Below are 14,144 nucleotides of genomic sequence, written 5' to 3' on the forward strand. Positions count from 1 at the left end.
AGAGGCCATCACATGGACTTATGCAGATACCTACAAAAGCATCCTGTACTCACACTCCACACATGCAATACATTCATTGCACTGTCTGGAGGCAGACAGAAAGACAGAGAGAGAGAAAAAAAAAACACAAACAAGAACACACGGTACACACACTGAGTCTAAGCTGTCAGCAGTGACAGTAGCAAGCCATGCCAGCAGCAGCAGGAAGCAGTAGTAGCGGTAACGCAACCAGCTGCAACAAACACAGGTAATGTAAAGTAGCAGGTTAATAGTCTGCATACTGTGAACCCTCCATATGTGTCATAGGTCTGTATCTATAGGTATGTCCATATGATATGTTCTGTGCACGTAGTTCCACCAAAAGGGGATGACTATACATTACATGTCAGTCAGTGTTAGGCCATGATCCTGGCAGCAGTTTTCTGTTGCAGTGAGGCCTGTCTGTAGGATGTGTGTGTCAGCTGGTGTAATGACTATGGTGCTTAGTTAGCAGTCATCTGGGAACTTTGTCATCCACAACCCGCACATGTTCAGCTGTACATCTGAGAAATAAATGCCAAACAAGAGGGGTCCTAGGACAGAGGCCTGTGGGATACCACATGTGACTGGCATTGAGTCTGACATGGCTCCTACAATATCGATATTATGGATTCTGTATGTGAACCAGTGTGCAACCCATCATGTGACATATGTAGTAACATGTAAGCTAATGAGCTTGTCTATGATGCCTGAGTGGAGTACTGTGTTGAAGGCCTTAGGCAAGTCCAGGTAGGCTGTATGGATTGCGTTGCCCTCATCAATGGCTGTAGTGACTGTTTTGAAAGGTCAACCAGGTTCAAAAGGCAGGATCAGCCCATCACAAAGGCAAACTGGCCGGGAACAACTGTCTGCAGGTACCCAATATCGCTGTATATGCGTCCCATACTGAATCATTCCATAGCTTAGCAGACCAGGCTGGTTAAGCTTATGGTGCGGTAGTTCCCAGGGTCAGTAGAGGTGCCTCCTTAGTGGAGTGGGACCACTGTTGCTGTATGCCAGTGTTCAGGTACATATCCTGTAGTACAGCCAAGGTTAAATATCAGTCTTATATGCGGTTGTATGTCCTCTTGGAGATCACGTAGCACACATCCAGGGATACCATCAGGTCACATTGATGCTGTGTGTTCTGCTTTGCTGAGGGCGGCCCTCACCTGGACATGTGAGATGATAGGGAGGTTACATTCAACTGTGATAAGTATTTCTACTTGTGCGGGAGAAGGAGGGGGATACGTGCACCGAACCTGTCTGCAAGAATGTTGCCAATATCTGTGTGTTCGGTAAATGTTAAGTAGGTGTGTATTAACTCAGAGCATATCTGAGGCGTTTGGTCCATATGTGTAACATAACTGAAGAAGGCCTTGTGGTTATCTATAGTGTTCGTGAACATTTCCCTCCCAGAGTAGGCCGTGGATGTTGTTATGAGAGACCGTAGCTTATTACCAGTGCTGACCACAGATGCCTTCCCTTAATGTGAATCTGCTCTGTCCTGCAGTAGCCTCCTTCTATTGTTACACAATCTGCCTTTGGCTGGGGTCCACCGGACAGGATGCCTAACCTTTGTGCATAGGGTCTGGGTTAGAAATGTGTGTGCATGTTCCATGCAATCTTTGCGATGTCCGTGGGAAGCATTCACAAATGGGTCAGCAGTGTGGGTTGTGGCTTCCACTGGCCCAGTGGGCTGCATGGATACCATCTCAGTCCTAACAAGTGAATAACTGTCTAATCACATACATATCAAAGTAGTCTACTGTGCTGGGGGTGGTGGTGGTGGGATATGTATATCCAGGCCGAGTAACTTGTGTCCAGATCACACTAGTGGATGGCGTTCCACATACAGTACCTTGGTATGAACCCCCAGAGTGAGGTTGTGCATTGGACCTGTCGCAGTGTGCTGACCGATGGGGCATGCTACTATGTTGTATGAAATGTGGCAGGTATTGTTGCACAGGTGTTGGCTGAGCACTGATATCTGGCCATGTACTTGTGTATCCACCAAGAGACACACACATGCTACATATGGGAGTAGTAGTATATCACTACAGTTGAGTATCATGTATAGTATGTGTGCCATATATTGCTGACATAGTCTGCTGATATCCTGTTTGTGTTCTCTTCCAGGGACATGGAGTGTCAGCGTAATCCTGCCTACTCTGCAGCAGAAGATGAGGAGATACACCAGAGCCTGGTGCGGGATTATGACATACTGTTTTCCCGCACCAGCCAGAATCAGCAGGAGAGGGCTGCACTGTGGCAAGACCTTGTTCGTAGGGTAAATGACATTGGCACGCATAATAAGACATATGAGCAGGTACGACATCACTGCAGTGATTTAATCAGAAATGTCCATCAGCGTGCGTCGGATATCCACAGGCAACAGGTTGCCACAGGAGGTGGGGTGGCCACACATCCCCCCCTCACCAGACTGGAGAGGCTACTCCTAAGTGTTGTGGCTCCAGCCCCGGAACAGCAACAGCAATACACCTGCATCATGATGGAGGCTGGATCCACACAGCAGCACGACATGGAGCATGCAGGTAATATGCCATATGTACACTTGACTGTTCTGTACACTGTTAGTTTATGCATGTGTAAGGTGTGTCCGTGGTATGTAGCTGTCAACATAGTATGTAATTGTGCAGGTGTGATATTGGCAATATCAGCAGCTGATGTGTGAAAGGCAACTGGTGTACTACTGCACTGTATCATATGCAGTATCAATGGCACAATTGTGCCCACTGACATTAATCTCCTCATTTCTGCAGGTCCCTCTGGTGTTACAGCAAGGCAGGCCATCCATGCTGGTGAGTGTGTTTTAACAATACCTATAATAGTCCTGATAGTGCTAGTAATACTAGCGTAACTCAGTAGTGCTTTGTGTGTATACTGCGGGGTGTGCATGTGTGCCTGTGTCCACGTGTGCATGTGTGCATGTGTGCATGTGTGCCTGTGTCCACGTGTGCATGTGTGCATGTGTGCATGTGTGCCTGTGTCCACGTGTGCATGTGTGCATGTGTCCACGTGTCCACATGTGCATGTGTCCACGTGTGCGTGTGTGCATGCCTGCCTGTGTCCACGTGTGCATGTGTGCATGCGTGCATGTGTGCAAGTGTGCATGTGTGTATGTGTGCACGTGTGCATGTGTGCATGTGTGCCTGTGTCCATGTGTGCATGTGTGCATGTGTCCACGTGTGCATGTGTGCATGTGTGCATAAGTGCATCACTGGTAACATTGTGTGGACACTGTAAACTGTGTTTCCTGTCTTCCTCCCACAGGTTCTGATGCTGCTCTGGTGTCCTGCAGCAGGGAACCTGAATCTGGTGCCACAGGTACTGGTAATGATGATATCTGTGTAATGGCACAGGAAGGTGTGTCAGGGTCCGCCATTGGTCAGCCAATTGACAGTACACAGATGTCAACCCCATCATTGCGCACAGTCATCCTGCCAGTACATCCTATGTCACCATTGTCCCTAGGTGATGGACAGGATACAGTGGGCATTGACCATGGTAATGTGGTATCTGTGGCACATGCTTCCCCACACAGCAGCCATGGGCAGGGTCCTGCGATGGTACCACACAGACAGTTGCCCATGGGTTCTCGTGGGAGCATCCGTGGGCGTACTGCCCCTGGCAGACGTGCCCAAAGAGGCCTGTCAACCTCAGCTATGTTTCGGGCTGTCATGCAGGCACAGTCGTGTATGGAAATGTACACCAGACAGGGTCTGAAGGAGCTGAGAGCATGTCGCACAGCCATGACTGACAGTATGCATGACATCGCGGATGCTATCCGTAATTTCACTGATGTCATAGATGGACATTGTGGGGACATATTACAGCAGTTCCACAACCACATGTCCATGAGCCAGGGCAATGGTGGGCAGTTGCGGCGTCGACGTGGCAGTATGCCAGCAACAGCAGCAGCTGGCAGTCGGCGTGGACAACAGGCCCCCGGATGCCCCCATTGTGCCAGCAGCAGCCCCAGCAATTCTGGGTCTGTGCTGTCATCGGAACGCCCAAGGAGACCATGTGCACGTGGCTCTGGACAGTCCCAACAGGGACCTGTGTCCAGTCAACACACTCCCGCTTCTGATGACAGTACCCAGTCTGGCTTAGTACTGGATATGGTCCGTAGCACCCCTGCCAGGCACAGGTACCATGTCCGTGCCCACAGACACTGATCTGTATGACCTGCCAGGTGCAGTCTGTAGCTGTCCACAAACCCCTGTATATGGCAGCCATGAGGTGGAACTGTATGCGTGCATACACACATGCAAAATGTTAACACCTAGGGCTACCACATGCATGCACACACTGCACCAACAGTGCCCCACCCTGTACTGCTGTCCCTCACCAATACACATACACACACATGCCAATTGGTGGTATCAGTGGCAGACTCAGGCATACCTAATTCACACCCTGTGCATATGATGAAACTGTGCCACCTCCTGCAATCTCCAACATCAGTGCAGGAACAGATAAACACGTTGCTGATGCACAGGGTGACTACATAGAAGTGTATTAGTAGTATCATGTTGGTAACAGTACAGTGTGCTGATATGACTGTGTGTATATCCCAGCATGCCTGATGCAGTAAACGTATGACTGTCCTGAATTGTTATCTACACCCATAGTACGTACCAAAGTGTAACAGCTGCACATTATTGAATACCGGTGGTAGGGATGTCAACAGATAGCCACATACATGGGTAGCACGGGGGGAAGCTAATACAAGTAGTGATACACAATGATGGACATGTACAGTAATGGTGGAAGTTGCCCACAACGACTATGCAATGTGGATGTTTGCGCATGTTGATTTGTGTGCAGTACCAATGTAATCCAAATCACAATTAACTATGACATAATATCAGTTCTACCATGGACATCTGCGCTGTGCATTCCTGGGTACATGTTGATAGTGCCTACATATTTGCACTGTTACCTACTGTTAGTGTTACCCCTTCTTTGTTGTACAATGGACTACTTCCAGCCCTGCTTACTGTAGCTTTGTTTGCATGCATGTTTGCTTGGGGTTCCCTGGAACATGGCTTCCACCTGCAATGTAGAGTTACAGTGCTTCTGTGGACTCCTAGTGACATCTGCATAGCGTACGATACGTATGTCAAGTTTACACATGACAGAACGTCACTGTCTGTCCTGTTCACATGTACGTTGCCTGTGACACATTGCACATGTCTTACCTGGCATTTACCCACGTGTGCAGTCATATATGCCAGTGCTATGCAATCAGTAGCAGTACACCCACACATACACACCTTCAGTATGTTGTTCCCCATTGGCCCTATGTGTTGGTAATCACCATGGCAATCACACTACTATGGCAGCATGTGCAAAGGTAACCTGTGAATCACCTCTATGGTCCAGTTGTGGTTTATGTGAGTCATGTGGCAATGTCACAGCTGCCACATGTATGAAGTCAACCCTCACCCCTGGCCAGGAACGTACAACACATGTGTCGGATGCCACCACATAGCCAATCTGGGTACTGAGCACTCTGAACCCAGTAATGCCATACCCTGTCAGGTGGCATGACATACTACAGTGACTACAATACCAGTCAGACATAGACCCACACTGACAGCAATCTGAACACACTGGGGCATACTTGGAGACTCAGAATAGCATCCTGCCTGAGCATCACACACCTTCACAGCTGGCACACAGGCATACATTACGTCGGAACAGAGCACATGCCACACATGGCACACGCATCCCATGTGCCACACACTCACAGCCTGTAGGGCTACACAACACACCTGCTACAGATGTGTCAGGTACCTCTCTTGGCCGCTGCAATGGGGTCCCGCTCAACAGTCTGTACATGGTGAAGGTCACAGTGATATGCCTGTGGGGCACTATGGTCCACCACAAAACACATGCATACAGGTCAGTCAGAGGCATGGACATATGATTCAGTCATTGACCATGCCACTATGGATGACCTGAGACATACTTCCCTGGACTACATGATAGGGAACATAGAAGGGATCTCTCAGCATGTGGCACGGGCCAGTATGAGCCTGATCTTCATTACAATCATACCCTCACCAGGTATGCTACCACTATATGTAGGAAGGGTGTTCTATGTCTACATTCTGCTCAATCTCCAATGTCATTCATAGGGTATCCACTGGCTGTCAACGTGTGCTTACATGCTAGGGAAGCCACAATGATTTGCAAGGGGCAGCTTGCACGTGACACCCATGGGCCAATGTATATTGGCAAAGCCCCTTGATACACACACAGTGCCTTATGCTGCAGGACACGGATTACATAGCCACCTCCGCGGGTATCACACAGGATAGGACACTAACAGTGATGCTACACAACACCAGCAGTGTACACAGCAAGATGCATGCACTGGACACTGTCCTCAGCATGGTGAACTGCAATGTCTGTGCAGTACCAGAGTCCTGATTCATGGCTCACAGGTGCAACCCATCACTGCCAGGTTATACCTCATACCATGCCTGTCGTCCCCTACACATGTAACCCACATGGACAGGGGGGTGGTATCCCAAGGCACCACAGATACACACACCTCCAGGTTGTTGGCACAGCACAAAGCATCAGGGCCTATTCATGTGCAGCTAACAGTGTGTCGGACTGCCTTCTGGTTCATAGCCTGGCACACACAACCCTCCCATACACAGGAAACCCATCTATCCTCCATAACAACACTGGCAATATGACAGTCTCAAGAACTGTCTTTATATGGCTGGACTGCATCCAGCCAAACATTGTGCGTGAGCATTACTGTAGCTACAACACACTAGTTGAAAGGTTCCCAGCATGTGGTCACTGAATTGCAGTGGAATAACATGTTACCACTCCCACAACAGGTGGGAACATGCAGCACCTGTACATCGACTACATGTAGACTATATGGCCCAGACCAGATGTGTATCCCCTGCTGTAGGTATTTTACCATATACACCCACACTGTATAGACACATACCGCGTGCGGCCCCTGCACAGTAAGACACAGTCATATTGTTATGCATTGCAAATACCATTTATCCACTCAAGGCACGTGTCAGACATGGTAACTACTGCAGGTCACAGGTATTTATGTGTAGGTGTCACACATACATCATGTGTGCATTGCCATTGCTGGTTTAGGCAATGGCATGCATTGTTATGCACAAAGATCCACACAAGGTCATAATGTGTGACACAACCACACATGGCAGTTGTGGGTTTCCAAAACATACCTATCTGTACTCTGACAATGGTAATAGACCCAGTAGCGGAGTGCACTATTGGCATTACTGGCCAACTAGCCCTGTTTGGCTGTGCTGATAGTGTGGTGACATCCCCTGTGTTTACTGGGGGAATATGCAGCATCTGGTGTATTGTAGTATTTGCCAAAAGGGTCTGTTCTCTCACACTTGCAATTACACACAGCCTATTGCTCCCACACACACACACTTGCCATTTGCAGGATTCATACCCCTACCTAACTATGTCATGATACGTGAGAGAAACGCATTAGCGAAGTGCACTATTCGGATTACTAGGAGGTTCCTCTTCTCTGGCTGTACTTATAGGGTGCTGACATCATCAGTGTTTGGAAAGGGTAATGTGCATCATGTAGTGTGATCTCCTGATTGCCAAAACTAACATGTTTTTCATATAGAATTGCACACACACAAACTCCCCACATCCAAACACACACACACTTGCAGGTTTCAAACCCCTTCCTAACTATGTTATGACACTTGAGAGAGATGCTTTAGCAGAGTGCGCTATTCAAATTAGTGGGTGGTGTTCCTTCTCCAGCTGTATGTATAGGGTGCTGACATCATCAGTGTTTGGAAAGGGTAATGTGCATCATGTAGTGTGATCTCCTGATTGCAAAAAAGCACATGTCTTTCATACAGAATTGCACACACACAAACTCCCCACATCTAAACACACACACTTCCTATTTGCAGGTTTCAAACTCCTACCCAACTATGTTATGACACTTGAGAGAAACGCATTAGCAGAGTGCGCTATTTGAATTACTGAGAAGTTTCCCTTCTCCTGCTGTACTTATAGGGTGCTGACATCATCCCTGCTTAGATAGGGGAATGTGCATCCTGTAGAGTGCTTTCACAGTTGCCAAAAGGGAAATCTCCCTCACACAGACTTGCACACACACTAACCCCCCTCCACACACACTGGGCAGTTGCAGGATTCAAACCCCTACCTAACTATGCTATGACACTCGTGACAGACACATTAGCAGAGCGCACTATTCGAATTACTGGACGATTTCCCTTCTCCTGCTGTACATATAGGGTGCTGACATCATCCGTGCTTAGATAGGGGAATGTGCATCCTGTAGAGTACTTTCACAGTTGCCAAAAGGGACATCTCCTTCACACAGACTTGCAGACACATCAACCCCGCTCACCCACACACACACACATGGAGCATTTGCATGGTTCGAACTCCTACCTACCTATATTATGACACTTGAGGGAGACGCATTAGCAGAGTGCGCTAACCGAATTACTGGGCATCTGGTCTGCACCTGCAGTATTTATAGGGTGCTGACATCTTTATTTCTACAGAGGTATGTACATCAAGTACTATCTGTCAGGTGGGGGATAGCATATATATGCATTTGCAGCCACCTATGTCAGGGTCAGATATGCACATCACACTGGCAGGTTATGTTCTATACCATGCTTCGTGACCACAGGACCTGTAACACACAACACAACCAGTCCAGAACACCACTCCCACATCCAGGACACACACTTTGCTTCCCTGGGAACAGTGCCGGGATATCCAGGTGTTCACATACACCATTCCAGTTGTTAACATCAGGTACAGGCATATTGTGTGTGAGAACTACTCAGGCCTCTACCACTTTACCCTACAGCCACTACAATTTGTGGGTCCATGTGCTATGGCAGAACCACACACCACAGCCACATGGGGGAATACATATTGCACATGTCCATCTGCAACATGGGAACTCACTGTTCCACACCAGAGGTAGACCACCATTGTTGATATCTGACCATACCCACCTTTCCCTGGACATCCATATCCCATCCCCACCCCCAGGCTAGGTTGTCACTGCACACAAACTGTATTTAGCACAAGCAGACTCTACACTTGTGAAGACTGGGGTGGACAACTTTAAAGGACCCATGCTGGGGGACTATACTGGCCACTCTGCATAATCCTTGACAAATGCATTCTATGAGCATGTGTAAGGTTTGCATTGATCATGCTATCCCACATATACCCATGACTGCTCCACAACAAGACACCTGTCAGGTGTACACCAGCCATATATGAGCTGTCCAACAGACAGAGTGAGCTAATACATTGCAGAGCTGTAGCCCACAGAGGGAGGACATCTGTGAACAGTTCCAGCACGGCACTTCATTCCCACATAATCATCACAACACAGTGTTGACAGTGGAATTGTCCAGACAATGCAGATAGGGCTCCCCTCAGTCTGTTATTGACGGCCACTTACTGTTAGAGGTCCTCAGCAACCCTCTTCCAGCACACACCAACAACATGGCTGTGGCTTAGCACATTCAAACCCTGGGATCTCCACTGTGCCCCTGCTTGACAGAGGCACAGCTCACTAGCCTCACACGTTGCCTTATGTGACCTACTTTACAGTGGCACAGTAGCCTACTGTACTGGGGATGCAGATGCCAAGCACACTCTGGCTAAGCTGTCATTCCCTAGGGCAACAAGCCTAGTATTGACCTCTACACCCATATGTTCAATTGTCAGATGCACAATATTTGTTGTGCTGTTATACTGTTTGCAGGTCTTTATTGCCATAGCATTCCCTGTTCCTATGAACAACTTGTGTATCTGTGGAAGATGTTTGAATATGAGGGCGATCCACTATATCACTTATGTCTCTGTAGTCATTTACTGTGTGCACTGGGCAGATTGCTGTGTTGTGGTTGGTTCCTGGAATGACACGTACAAATACCAGATATGTGTGGCCAACTGCTAAATGGAGATATGGCCTAAGTGTGTGAGCATGCCCAGTTCAGCCTTTCCATGGCATGTTGTCTGACATATGCCTCATTTATCAAAGTGTGCAAGCATGCCCAGTGTGAGCTTTCCATATGTTAAACTCTGAAGTCCACCACATATTTGGGTGTGTGTGAACTTCAACAATATCTCACGTTTATGGTTGTGTGTTGGGTGTCATGTTGTGTACTAACTGGCCAACTGCTTCATGTCTGCCACAACAGGGATTATACTGTGCCTGCAGGGATTGCATGGGATACTTTGCATACAGTTGTCAACATCCTTTCATAATGACCAAACACTGTAGTACCGTATAGTGTACTGGTTCAGTACTTTCACTGTGGTGGACAGTATCCTGGGCTTTATTCCTATCACTGCTTGACATCTTCATAGTGAGCACAACAGACTGTGTAGGGGCCAGTTGTGCACATATGACCATGTTGCATTATGTTCAGATATGGACTACCTACACCAGGCTTGTCCAACATTGGTAGTGTATTCCACAACATAGGTGGACATTGGCAAACACTAGCAATGTTCCCTAGGCCATTTCTGATGCTAGTCACAGGGTGTGTTTGTCCTTCGACACACATTGTAACTGGAGTTTGCCATGACATATGTCATGGTTAGTATACTGTGCCTCCGTTTACCTCTGACATAACAGTGATACCCAGGGTTAACCTACCATCTCCCATCCACTCATCGGGATTCCTCTTGAGGGGTGTAGATAGGTGACTCTCTGGCTAACCTGTACTGGGAGTTTACTCAAGAGTGGGGGTGCCTTCTGTGTTATGGATCATTCTGTACAGCTTGTCCTATGTATGTCAGTGCTGGGATTCAGGTCTCTCATGTGCATAGCTCACTGCCATTCAGATTGTACAAGGTGCAGCATGTTCATTGATTCCAGCTTGGACATGGCTTCATACATCAGACACAGCTTGCTTCTGGCTGGGCAGTATGGCAGTGTGTGGAGCTGCAGTTTGTTTACTCAGGCAACACATGGCATCTGTTCATGCTCTTTGCGACTCCTGGTGGGGTACTGTTGTGGACTTTACAGTTGATGGAGGTGTCTGCTGAGGTATATCCCACAGGGGCTATTGTAGTCAATTGCAATGCTGATGAAGGATGATTGCAGAGCCACAGTGACCTCCCCTTATCTACATCTGACAACCTTCATGATTGGGTGGGTATATGATATGTTTTTGCGAACACTACAGCCACATGTTTGTCCAGTGCAGGATATCTATCACCTTGTGTCCCCAGGTCTCTCATTACATGTTAGGTACGTAATGGGTTAACACCTGTGTGGTAATTTGTGGGCACTTACTGTATATCCACGGTGGTTGTCTATACACAGTTCTGCAATTAGCTTGCTGACATGGCTATGGCTCCAGTTGTCTGTTTCTAGGTGGCCCATTTGTGGGTTGCTTGTGTCAGCTGGGGGTCAGATATGGTGGGCTGTTTGTACTCCTCTGCATACATGTTCAGTCACAGTCCTTCCATGTTGGCCTGTACCTATGGGACATATATACGGAACGGGGGGTCCCAGGACCAAGCCTTGTGGGATGCCACTCATATCTGCTTTGTAGTCTGACATGGATGCAGCATGTCTGACCATGTCAGTTCTGTCCTTGGTCTGGTTTGCAACCCCTCTACTGACATAGGGGTATATATTTAAGCTGGTGAACATTTCCATACTGAAGTCGTAGGGTATTGTCTGGAAGCATATGCACGGTCCAGCTACGCTGTGTAGACCACATTGCCCTCATCAATGACCTTAATGATTGTTTCAAATGGGTCAAACATGTTTAGGGGTAGGATCTGCAGTTACGACAGCCACACTGTGTAGGGTCCGGTATCAGTAGGTCCACGGTAGCTTTATGCCTGCGGTACATACTGATCCTTTCCATAGCTGTGCAGACCAAGCTTGTCAGGATCCTGGGGTGGTAGTTTGCAGTATCTATTCAGGCAACACCTTTGTTGTGAAGGACCACTGTTGCTGTACACTGCTCTTTGGGTACATATCCTGTGGTAAAGCTGACATTGGGTAGTAGTGTGATTTGGCATTCCATTATTCTTGGAGTCCATGTTGGCCTCAGCCCAGGACGCCATCACATACCTTTGCTGCTGTATGTTTTGCTTTGCAGATGATGGCTGTTACCTCAGCATCTGCAATGTCAGGGGACCAGCAGTCTGCTGGGATAGATATTTTGCATTCTGGGGGGGGGGGGTGCACTGCACCTGTCAGGTTGTATGTTGGCAATATGTGTGTGTGTTTGGTATGTTGTTTGTAATATCTGTGTGATTCGGAGCATATCTGTGGATTCCCAACATGGTTCCTACCATCAGTTAAGTAAGCCTTGTGATTATCCTTAGTGTCTTGTACAATTTGTATCTTCATAGGTTCATGGGTTCATTCTAGGCTATCCACCCTAGGGCATTAGTAAGCCAAGCCAGAGTGTGTGTGTCTTTTGCCGCCCCTTACTATGTGACTATTATGGCCATTGATGATTTTCTTTACTGTGCCTCTGTCTGGACGTGACACAGTGAAGACCCCCAGTGTACATGTACGACCATCCATCCACTTGGCAATATTCCTGTTGTGGGGTGTCAGTGAGGGGCTCTGCCTAACATGGATTGGGATCCTGTTTCTGGGTGTGGGGAGCCTCTGGGTTATGTATCTGTCCCTCCAGCACATCCTATTTCATTATGTGTTGAGGCTGACATCTGTCACTCTCACAGCTCCAATGGCTTTGATTTCCTGTGGTGGATCATGTCCATTACTCCTGTGTTGGACATGGCCTTGTACAACAGACATACAATGCCTCTGTGTAGGCAGTCTGTGACTGCATTCAGCTGGGGTGTCTACAGCCAGGCAGCATATGACATATATTTGACACCCTTTATCCTCTTGGTGGGGTACCTTTGAGGTCTTCAGAACCACTGCAGGTGTCAGGTACGGTAAATCCCATGTGAGTCAGTGTACTAGATTATGGGTCTGATAAGGGAACAGTACAGGGGCACAGTGACCTCTGTTGATGTAGATGTGAATCCTTTCATGATACGGTGTCCAATATCGACAGTCTTCCTAGCCACATTGGCATTGTGAGTGTCACATGACAGGTTACTGTCGACTTGTGTCCCTAGGTCCCTGATTACTCCTTGCATACATAATGGTTTACCACCTATGCGGTAATTTGTGAGTACCTTGTCTGGTATTTGGTGGGACATTCATACTGTCCAGTGTCTTCAGGAGGTCTGGGTGGGGTTCTTGTGTGTGAGAGTGTGGTCTGTCGCATGCTACAGACTGTACAGCAGTTTTGACTACACTTAGGTGCACATGGGTGGTCTCCGCTGCTTCATGCATTGTCAGTTACCTGGCCGTATGGGTGTCTGTGCTGCATATGGATACTCCCCCTCCTTTGATGTTTTGGTCCAGGTGTTGGGGCCATAACGCATGATATGTGGTATAACCTGGTAGTGCTGGTGTGCTATCAGTAGGCTTGCAGCAGGCTTCTGTCACTGCACAGACATCGATGTTCTCCATACTGGGAAGTGCCTCAGGGGCATGCATATTGCAGTTTACACATCTGGCATTGGTCAGCATTACCCTTATGTTTCTTACCACTTATGTTTTCTAGGGTGGTGGGTTAGTCTTTTTGGCCTTGCCTATGTACGGCTCTATGGAGGTGGCAAAGGCCTTATCCAGTATCCAGACACCCAGGGGTAACAGGTGCAAGCCATCCCTGGAACAGCAGCATGGCTTGTCATGCATGACATCTCAAGCAGACAGACATTAGACCCTCTTGGACTGACAGCTGCAACTGTGCCACCTGTTAAAGCTGATCATTCTGTGTTTGTACTGTGGCATCATTCTTGGTGAGGGTTGGATGCTGCAAACAGCCAGTGTCATACCGGCCTGGGGTACATACTCAGAGAGCTCATCCATGTCTCTTTTCATGTAGTCCAGAGAGGTACATCTCAGGTCATTCACACCAGCATGGACAATGAGTGCATCATATTTCTGCTTGCTTTGGGGTGACCTGCATACTTGTGTTATGTGGCATATTGTGGCA

This window comes from Protopterus annectens, chromosome 1.part2, assembly GCF_019279795.1.
Source record: "Protopterus annectens isolate FY-2018-M chromosome 1.part2, PAN1.0, whole genome shotgun sequence".
Lineage (NCBI taxonomy): Eukaryota > Metazoa > Chordata > Ceratodontiformes > Protopteridae > Protopterus > Protopterus annectens.